The sequence below is a fragment of the Oryctolagus cuniculus genome, chromosome 4 (genome assembly GCF_964237555.1).
Source record: "Oryctolagus cuniculus chromosome 4, mOryCun1.1, whole genome shotgun sequence".
Classification (NCBI taxonomy): Eukaryota; Metazoa; Chordata; class Mammalia; order Lagomorpha; family Leporidae; genus Oryctolagus; species Oryctolagus cuniculus.
The window spans coordinates 3,467,968-3,479,011 of NC_091435.1; positions in this window are offsets into that span (position 1 = coordinate 3,467,968).

Consider the following 11,044-nt stretch of genomic DNA (forward strand, 5'->3'; position numbering starts at 1 on the left):
CGTGGGCTCATGGGTTCCTATTCTGTTCGTGGCGTTAGAGTCAGTTGCCATCTTTTTTTTTTTTTTTAAATGTTGATGCTCAAATTATCTTAAATTTAGCCGTGGGAGCTCCAAACCGGCCGCTCCGACGTTGGCAAGTCCTCGTCCTTCTTGGAGTATTTTTCGCACTCTGTGGCCCTCGTAACGCCTGTCAGGCTGCTCGCCCCTTCCCCGCCAGGGCGTCTGCCCCCCGGTGGAGCAGGTGCGGGAAGGCAGGATGCGGCGCCCCGTGTGCTCTGGCCTCTCGGCACTGGAGGGGAGAAGGCAGACGCGTGTACAGCTGGACTCGGCTCAGGCCTCGCGGCACACGGGGAGCCCTCCGGTCCAGCACAGCACCGCAGGGCTCGCTCCCCGGGGCGGCTTCCGGCCTGTGTCCTCTCTCTCGGGGAGACCAGGCTCCCATTCCCCGGGTCTCGCCGAGTTTCCTGACCCCGCAGCCCCTTGGCACTGCCTCCCTCGCTCAGGCTGAGTGCAGCCGCTTAGGGTCCTACCTGGTGGCTGCTGCTGCTTTTTCTGAGTCGGAGGCACAGGGAGCTCCGTCTTCTGGTTTGCTCCCCAAAGACCCTAAGTGTCCCTTGCACGGGTCTGAAGCTGGGGCTGGATGCTCCATCCAGATCTCCCGCGTGGGTGGCACTCAGCTTCTCGAGCCGGTGCTTGGACTGGGACCCGGCCTCAGGCACCGTGACACGGGATGCAGGCCTCCCAGCGCCAGGTCAGATGCCCACTCCCACCGAATGGCTTTTTGACCCAGGGAGCAAGGAGGGAAGATGGGACACAGGACCTAATCATTTATTTGTCTCTTGCTGTTTTTGCTTCTATCAGTTTTGGCTTCATGAACTTCAGCGCCATGAGACAGGGCGGCCAGTGGGGCTGGGGGCGGGGTGGTCTGAGGGTCTGTGGGTCCCTCAGACATAGGTGGAATGTCCTTTATAAGCAGGCCGTAGCTGCGGCTGGAAAGCCTGTCTCCAGGCCAGCCGGCGTCTCCCCCACCAACAGCTTCTTGTGCTGCACGCATGACCTTGCGCTTTAAAAAAAAAAAAAATATTTACTTATCTGAAAGGTAGATCTACAGAGATGGAGGGGGTTCTCATGCGCTGGTTCACCCCCCCGTTGGCCGCAACAGTGGAAGCTGAGCCGATCCAGAGCCAGGAGCCAGGGGCTTCCTCCAGGTCTCCCACGTGGGTGCAGGGGCCAAGGACTTGGGCCACAGCAGAGAGCTGGATCGGAAGTGGAGCAGCCGGGACTCGAACCAGCACCCATATGGGATGCCGGCACTGCAGGTGGCGGCTTTACCCCGCTACGCCACAGCGCCGGCCCCATCAATAAAGTTTTACTGGAACCCAGCCGCGGTGACACGAGGCCCCTGTAGCTCTCACACCACGGAGGCAGCGTTGGGAAGATGTTTCAGACACCAGCTGGCCCGCCAAGTCCAAACTGCTTTCTCTCCGGCCCTGTATAGAGCAGGGTTTCTAGAATGTTCCCGGGGCCGCGCTTGATGTCAGGGAAGTGAGCTGAGCTCTGCCTTCTGCCCGCAGAGCTGCCGGTGCTGAACGGCCCGGACCCCGTGGCGGAAGTGGCCATCCGGCAGTTCAGCAAGGCCTCCAAGCTCAAGGCTCGGCTCGCCGCACAACGCCCACCCTGAAAAAAGGTTTAAAGCGACCAACATGAAAGACCCATTATGGAGAGGGGAGCGAGGACGTGTCCTCTGAAACAACACCGTCAGACCTGTGGAGCAATGCTTTCAGAGTGCCCGAAGGGAAACCAGCAACACCGTGCACCCAGAACCCTGGGCCCTGCAGCCGGTTCCCTCCCAGAGCCCGCCTCGCCAGTACCGCCTCCACCCTGAGCGGGCGCAGATCCGGCGTTCACGTCCGCGGGAAGCATCAGTGACGATCACGCAGGGGGACACAGAGCCCCGGACGCTTGGCCCTGCGGCTGAACGTTCCAGATGGAAGTGGGTGCTGGGACGTTCTTCCTTCCTCGCTAATGAGACCTCTCCCAGCGCTAACTGGTCATTCAGAGCAACGTGACGAGGTCCTGGGGGGCTGTGACATACACAGACGTAGGACACACGCAGACATGACACACAGACATGTGACATACAGACATGTGACATACAGACATATGACATACAGACATATGACACACAGACATATGACATACAGACATATGACACACGCAGATGTATGACATACAGACGTATGACACACAGACATGACATACACAGACACATGGCATACACAGACATGACACACAGACATATGACGCACAGACATGTGACATACATAGGACACAGACATATGACATACAGACATGTGACATACAGACGTATGACATACAGACATGACACACAGACATATGACATACAGACGTCTGACACAGAGACATATGACACACAGACATGACATGCAGACGTGACATACAGACGTATGACATACAGACATATGACACACAGACATATGACACAGACATATGACACACGCAGATGTATGACACACAGACGTATGACACACAGACATGACATACACAGACACATGACATACACAGACATGACACACACAGACATATGACGCACAGACATATGACACACACTGACACATGACATACACAGACACATGACATACACAGACATGACACACAGACATGGAATACACAGACATGACACACAGACATATGACATACAGACACATGACACACAGAGACATGCTATAGACATGTGACATACGCAGACATATGACATACGCAGACATATGACATACACAGACACATGACATACACAGATGTATGATATACGCAGACATGACATACACAGACATATAACACAGACATGACACACAGACATATGACATATGCACACTATGACACAGACGTAGAACACACACAGACATGACATAGACATATGACGTACACAGACACATGACATACAGACATGACACAGACGTATGACACACAGATGTATGACATACGCAGACACATGGCACACACAGACGTATGACATATGCAGACATATGACATATGCAGACGTATGACATACACAGACATATGACATACACAGATGTATGACATACGCTGTGGGGAGCAACCCGGACTAGACTAAGTTACTGGAATTAAGACTTATTCTATGCATCTGCTCTCCCACAATATGGCGCTGGGAGAGGAGGAAACAGCTTCTACACAGCTGCCTCCAGTTCAACCAATAAACTGTAGGACTTGCTCCTGATTGGAGGAGAGCAGCGTACTCGGCGTGTGGGTAGCAGAGTTGGGATTGGTGGAAGAGGACTATAAGGAGGAGAGAGACAACATGCCCCGGGAACATCTATCTGAAGGAACACCTGTGCAGCCCCCGAGAGAGCCGGCCGGCGGTGTGCCGCTCCCCCGCGGAAGTGGGGAATGTGGCCAGGGGGAACCGCCCTTCCACGGAGGTGGAAGGGATAGTAGCCAACCCGGGAAGAACCAGCAGCAAACCCGGGGAGGGCCAAGCAGACGAAAGAACAGCGCAGGGTCCTGTGTCGTTCCTCCATGAAGAGGGGGAGTGATAATACGCAGACATGTGACATAGACATATGACATGCACAGACACATGACAAACGCAGATGTATGACATGCACAGACACATGACAAATGCAGACGTATGACATACGCAGACATGTGACATACACAGATTGTGACAGATGCAGACGCATGACACACACAGACGTATGACATACACAGATGTATGACACACACAGACGTATAACATGCACAGACATATGGCATAGACATGACTTGCAGACGTATGACATACACAGATGTATGACATACACAGACATATGACACACACAGACGTATGACACACTCAAACATGACATACACAGACATGACATACACAAATATGACATACGCAGACATATGAGACACACAGACGTATGACATACGCAGACACATGACATACGCAGACGTATGACACAGACGTATGACAGACACAGACATATGACAGACACATGACACAGACGTATGACATACGCAGACATATGACATGCAGACGTATGACATACACAGACATATGACATACGCAGACGTGTGACATGCAGACACATACGCAGATGTGTGACATGCACAGACATATGACACACAGACGTATGACATACGCAGACGTGAAACGTGTGACAACACGGAGGCCGGGACGCATGAAGGAAGCATGGGCTATAAATTCTTCTGTAGAGACTTATGTATTTGAAAGGCAGAGTTACAGAGAGGGAGAGACGTGGCGAGGAGGTCTCCCATCTGCTGGTTCACTCCCCACACGGCCACAGCGGCTGGAGCTGGGCCAGGCCGAAGCCGGGAGCCAGGGGCTTCACCCAGGTCTCCCACGTGGGCCTCCTTTTCTGCTTCTCCAGGCGCATTAACAGGGAGCTGGACTGGACGCAAAAAGCAAGCGGGACTGGGACCAGCGCCCACAGGAGATGCCGGCGCTGCAGGCCACAGCCTGACCTGCCGTGCAGAGCGCTGGCCCCGGCATAAATTCGTCTGTCAAACGCGGGGCAGCATAATGTTACCCGAGGGTGGTGAGGCCGAGGTGAGGACACACACTATGAACTCTGGTTAACAACAAAATAGAAAAAGAAACCATTGAAAAATTCAGTTAATCCAAAGAAGGAAATAAAATAAACGAGAGCGAAGAAGAGCTGGGAAAGTGGACACGGACCGCGATGGAAGGCGTGAATCCAAGCCCCGGGGTCACAGTGTGCAGGTGACCCACACACCCTGATGAGCAGGCAGACATCAGACGGGAGGAGTCAGTACCCAGCCATGGGCTGCCTGCAGGAGGCGCACAACACATAGCGACGCAGGTGGGCCAGCGTAAGCGGGAGGAGACAACACGCTGAAAGCCATGAAAGGAAGCAGTCGGGGGGTGGGGGGGCATCCCCGTGGCCACGTGGGCCACTTGCAGCCTAGATCAGAGAGCTGGGATGGCGTCCTGGCCGTCACGTCCACTCCAGCGTCCTGCTGACGTGCCTGGGAGGTAGCAGGTGCAGGCCCACACACTTCCGTTCCCGCCACCCGCGTGGGAGACTCCGAAGGAGTTTGTGGCTCCTGGTGTTGCCTGGTCCGGCCCTGGCTTGTGGGTATTTGGAGGAGCAAATCAGCTAATGAAGGATCTCCCTCTCTTTGTCCCCCCCTCCACTCCCCTTCTGCCTTTCAATTAAAAAACAAAAAGATGATTGGTTTCACAGTAGATAAACAGGGTCATTTAAAGACAGTAGAGGGGCAAATTCATCATCCCACTGCATTTGTTCACCTAATATATGTGACCAGTCGTGGAGGGTAGGGTGGTCGCATGATTCAGTTTTGTGGGTTCTTTTTTTGAGGGAGAGACAGGAAGAGACACTGGTTCACTCTCCAAATGGCCTCAGTGGCCGGAGCTGGGCTGATCCAAAGCCAGGAGCCAGGAGCTTCTTCCTGGTCTCCCCCATAGGTTCAGGGGCCCAAGCACTTGGACCATCTTCCACTGCTTCCCCAGGCCACAGCAGAGAGCTGGATCGGAAGTGGAGCAGCCGGGACTCGAACCAGCACCCATATGGGATGCCAGCAGTGCAGGCAGCAGCTTCACCCGCTACGCCACAGCGCCGGCCCCTCTATCAGGTTTTGCATTTAACCTGTGGTAAGTGGGCTCAGAGCAGCATTCAATCCAGGGCTGATTTTGCTCTTCCGTGAGGCAGGCTCCCCCGTGGTTCTGAACCGTGTGCCGACCCCAGGCTTTGTTTTTGATAGGCAGAGTTAGTGAGAGAGAGAGAGAGAGAGAGAGGTCTTCCTTTGCCGTTGGTTCACCCCCCAAATGGCTGCCACGGCCGGCACACCGCGCTGATCCGATGGCAGGAGCCAGGTGCTTCTCCTGGTCTCCCATGGGGTGCAGGGCCCAAGCACCTGGGCCATCCTCCACTGCACACTCCCTGGCCACAGCAGAGAGCTGGCCTGGAAGAGGGGCAACCGGGACAGAATCTGACGCCCCGACCGGGACTAGAACCCGGGGTGCCGGCGCTGCAGGCGGAGGATTGGCCTAGTGAGCCGCGGCGCCGGCCCCGTTTCTGTTTTTTCTTGGCCTGAGGAAGAGCTCCTGCGCCGAGGTCGGGGCTGTGTCCGCTGCTTCTTACCGGGAGGAGACGCCCGACAGCTGCTTGCGGAGGAAAGGAGTTGACTGGTGGCGGCACTCAGGAGGAGGCTGGGCGAGGCCTCGCTGCCTGGCACAAGGAAGCGCCCTGGGCTCCGCACTGCCTGCCGGGACACAGCTAGGCCGGCGGACACAGCAGCCCATACGGCAAAAGCTCCTGCAAGAACGGACGGGGCCGGCACCGGGCTCCCGGGTTAAGCCGCCACCCACGACGTCGGCGTCCCATAGGAACGCAGTTCAAGTCCAGGCTGCTCCGCTCTGACCCAGCTCCCGGTTGATCCGCCTGGGAAGGCGCAGAGACGACGCGAGTGCTTGGGCCCTGATGGCCACATGGGAGACCCGAACGGACACCCAGGCTGCTGGCTTTGGCCTCACTGGACTCTGCCTTGGTGGCATTTCAGCAGTGAGCCAGCAGATGAGACCTCTGCTCTCTCTCCCTCTCTCCCTCTCTCCCTCTCCCTCTCCCTCCCTCTCTCCCTCTCTGTGTCTCCCTTTCTCTCTCTCTCTCTCTCCCCCTCCCTCTCTTTCCCTCTCCCTCCCACCCCCCCTCCCCCTCCCTCTCTCTCCCTCTCTCCCTCCCTCTCCTCTCTCTCCCCCTCCCTCTCTCTCCCTCTCTCTCCCTCTCTCCCTCTCCTCTCTCTCCCCTCCCTCTCTCTCTCCCTCTCTCTCTCCCCCTCTCCCCCTCCCTCTCCTCTCTCCCTCTCCTCTCCCTCTCTCCCCCTCCCTCTCCTCTCTCCCTCTCTCCCCCTCCCTCTCCTCTCTCCCTCTCCTCTCTCTCTCTCCCTCTCCTCTCTCTCCCTCTCTCCCCCTCCTTCTCTCTATCCCTCTCCCCCTCTCTCCCTCTCCTCTCTCTCCCCCTCCCTCTCTCTCCCTTTCCCCCTCCCTCTCTCTCCCTCTCTCTCTCTCCCCCTCTCCTCTCTCTCCCCCCTCCCTCTCTCTCTCTCCTCCCTCTCTCTCCATCTCTCCGTCTCTCCCTCTCTCCCTCTCTCCCCCTCCCCCCCTCTCTCTCCCACCCCCCCCTCTCTCCCACCCCCCCTCTCTCCATCTCTCCCTTTCTCCCTCTCTCTCTCTCTCTCTCCTCCCCCCCGTTTCTGTAACTCTGCCTTTCAAATGAATAACCTTGTAAAAAGGTAAGTTAAATTTGGTGCAAAAACGAAGAAATTCACTCACACCTTCTCTTTGTAACTTTTTCAGATAAATAAGTAAACCTTAAAAAAGTTTTGGATTTTACATTAGCCAAAAACTTTATTAAATTATTGTGTTGGCAAATTATTGACAAATACAAAGCCAGTCCTCCAGATAAAATGCAGGAATAAACTCCCACAGCTTGTAAAGTGTTTATGGTTCATCGGATTTCGAAAGTTTCATTATATACTTGTTCACGCCTGTTAACTGAAAATGCACACTGTGAAAAATGATGCAGAGATTTCAAAATTTTTTGCACCAAAAATCAGCTTACATTTTATATAACAAACATACGCTTAACTTTTAGTTCCATTTTCCATGAACTTTTTAAACTCCCCTTGAATAAAGGAATTCTGCTTTGAAGAATGACTTGGGCACCCAGGGGAGGGCTCACAGGTGCAGGGGTGCCTGAGCAGGGCTCACAGGTGCAGGGGTGCCCAGGGGAGGGCTCACAGGGTGCAGGGGTGCCCTGGGGAGGGCTCACAGGTGCAGGGGTGCCCAGGGGAGGGCTCACAGGGTGCAGGGGTGCCCTGGGGAGGGCTCACAGGTGCAGGGGTGCCCAGGGGAGGGTTCACAGGTGCAGGGGTGCCTGAGCAAGTCTCACAGGTGCAGGGGTGCCCCAGGGGAGGGCTCACACGGTGCAGGGTTGCCTGCGCAGGGCTCACAGGTGCAGGGGTGGGTGCCCTGGGGAGGGCTCACACGGTGCAGGGGTATCCTGAGCAGGGCTCACAGGTGCAGGGGTGCCTGCGCAGGGCTCACAGGGTGCAGGAGTGCCCTGAGGAGGGCTCACAGGGTGACCTGGGTGTGATGAGAAATTAACACAGTGATTTAGGAGCACTGCCCTGGAGGGTGATGTGGGTGCCTTGAAGAAGAATGAACGGGGTCACTGGGAGCCTTGCAAGGGGTTCCCAGGGTGACGGGGTCCCTCGGGGGGCATGGGCAGGGTGATGGGTGCTGAGAGGAGGACGCACAGGGTGACTCTGTAGCCGGGAGAAGGGTGCACGGGGTGACTCGGGGGGGATGGGCAGGGTGATGGGTGCCGAGAGGAGCCGGGAGAAGGGTGCACGGGTGACTCGGGGGGGATGGGCAGGGTGATGGGTGCCGAGAGGAGCCGGGAGAAGGGTGCACGGGGTGACTCGGACACCCCGAGGAGAGTTTGCCCTCGGTGTCCTGACACGAGCCGGGTGCTGTGCGGAGGATGAACCAGCTCACTTGGGTGCTGGGAGGAGATACGAACAGCGTGGGGGACGGTCCAGAGGACGGACGGGCAGGACGACCTGGGCGGCTTCAGAAGGGCGGAAAGAACGACTTAGGGGCTTGAAGAAAGAGGAACGAGAGGAGCTGGCGCCCAGGGGCGGAGCAGCAGGGGTGCAGGACGGGAACTGCACGCCGGCCGGGAGCAGGGAGACGCAGGGAGCCGTGCTGCAGCCCGCCCTGGGCCAGATGCTTCGTGGGTGAGGTCTTATCAGCAAAGGCTACGCAGAACTTTAAATTCCCCACAGCTCCTGCCGTCCTGGAGAACACAGAGGCCCCGGAAGTGGCCATTCGCAATTCCTGGGCCACAGGACACGAGGATAAGAAAGGACCAGCTGCCAGCAGGAGTGAGTGCCGTTTCCAGCAGGTGCGGGGGCACCAGGAGGCCAGGAGGCAGGACTGTGGCTCTCAAACCTCCATCTACATTAAGCCACCGCAGGGGCTCTCACGACACACAGGCGCCAGGTCCATCAGAGCCCGACCTGGAAGCGACCCAGATCCTGGGAGCAGCAGCGGGTGCTCCCACTGTGGACCAGGAACCCGCATTGTCCAGGCAGGCGCGGGGTCTGCGGGATTCCCTGTCTTCTTCCCACCAGGGAGGCGGCCTTGGGGAGGTCCGAGCCGCTTTAAAACCCAGGTAGACAGAGAAGGGGCCTGCGGGCAGGAGCGTGCGCCCCGCGTCCCAGCGAAGCCAGTGGAGACCCCGCGCCCCGGGGCTGGCGGCGACCGGCCCGCGCCCAGCAGCGCCCCTCAGGGCCGGCCCAGGAGCACGGGGACGGCCGGCGACAGGGCTGCCGTCGAGGGTCGCACGGCACCGGCAAGAGAGCCGGTTCTCAGGCCCCGGCCCCCGAGCCCCCCTGAGGGACGGGCCCTGGCCTGGTCCTGTCCAGCTTTGCCGGGCTCTGGGCCCCGGCATGGGAAGAAGGCGGCGCCAGCCCTGGGGGCCCACCAGAGACCCTCGAGCGGGAGGTGCAGGCGGCGGGGGGAGCGGCAATGCCCCGGTCTTCCACAAGGTGGCGTCTGGGAAGCTCCGAGCTCGCGGGCGGCGGGGCCAGGGGCTTCCCGGGAGGGCACCGCCCCACCCCCGTGCCCGCAGCCCCCGCCGCAGACCCCCGGGGGCAATGGTGCCGCCCCCAGCCCAGCCCCCAGCTTCGCTGCCCAGGGCCCCGGCCGCACCCAGGGGTCTGTGGGGCAGGCCTGAGACCGGCATTTCTGTCTTAAGGTTTATTAATTTATTTATGTGAAGGAAACGGTGAGAGAGACAGAGACAGAGACATCTTCCATCGGCTGTTCACTCCCCAGATGTGCTGTACCGGGCCAGGCTGGAGCCAGGAGCCAGCAGCTTCCTCCAGGCCTCCCACGTGGGTGCAGGGGCCCGAGGATTTGGGCCACCTTCCACCGCTCTCCCAGGTGCGTTGGCAGGGAGTGGGATTGGAAGTGGAGCTCAGTATGGGATGCTGGCTTGGAGGGGCCAGCGAGCCCCCTGCCCCAGCCCCTGCTCCTGACAAGCCCTGGTGACACGGAAGCCGTTGGCCCCAGGTCTTGCTTGGAGAAGCTCACCCTCCCGGACGCCTCTCCCCTGCCTCATCTCTGGGGAAAACCAGGGCCGCACCCTCGTTTCAAAACTCACCTCCACCCGGCCCAGCCATGCAGGCGAACACTCATCCCGATCCGGCCAGAGCCGCCCCGCGCGGCTCCTCTCATTTCCTGGCCTTTGAAGGTGCTGCTCCCAGGGTCGAGAGTGTTCTGCCCCCACCCCCACTTCCTCTGCAACCTCCTTTGTTTCTCCTCCCACTCAGGACCCCGTTCAGCCTTCCCCTGCCCTGCCCCTGCCGAGTGCGGCTCTCGGGTCTGTACCCCAGGAAACGCTCCCTGTCGCACTCGCCACGCTGTCTCCTGGCTGCGTGGGCGCCTTTCTCTCTATCACTGGGCTGTGGGCGTCCCGTGGCCAGCCGTGGCCACTTTCCCCAAGTAACTGGAGTGTGTTCCCGTGGCTTTTGCGCTCACAGGTGGGGACTGGGGCGTCACTAAGCTACGGACAACAGGGCGCCCTCCTGCTGGAGCCCGGGGAACGCCCCTCTGAGGAGGCAGTGTTTGTCACTTGTCCCGCGTCTCCTGGCACCGTTCGTCAGGGCCTGAGTGTGTCCTGGATGGGGGTTCAGTGCCTGCGAAAGAAGCCCGGAGCCACTGGGGCAGAGCACGGCCACCTGTGCTCAGGCCGCGGTGCGAGGGGGGACGCCAGGCGGGGCCACGAGCACCTGGCACCGGGCAGGGATCGAAGCTGTCCTTGGGTACCCAACAAGCATGTTAGGCCTATGCCATCTGACCAGCTCACAAGCACGTTAGGCCTATGCCATCTGACCAGCCTGCTCTTCCGTGCTGGGCACGGTTCTCAGCCTGCATCGGTAAGGGGACAGA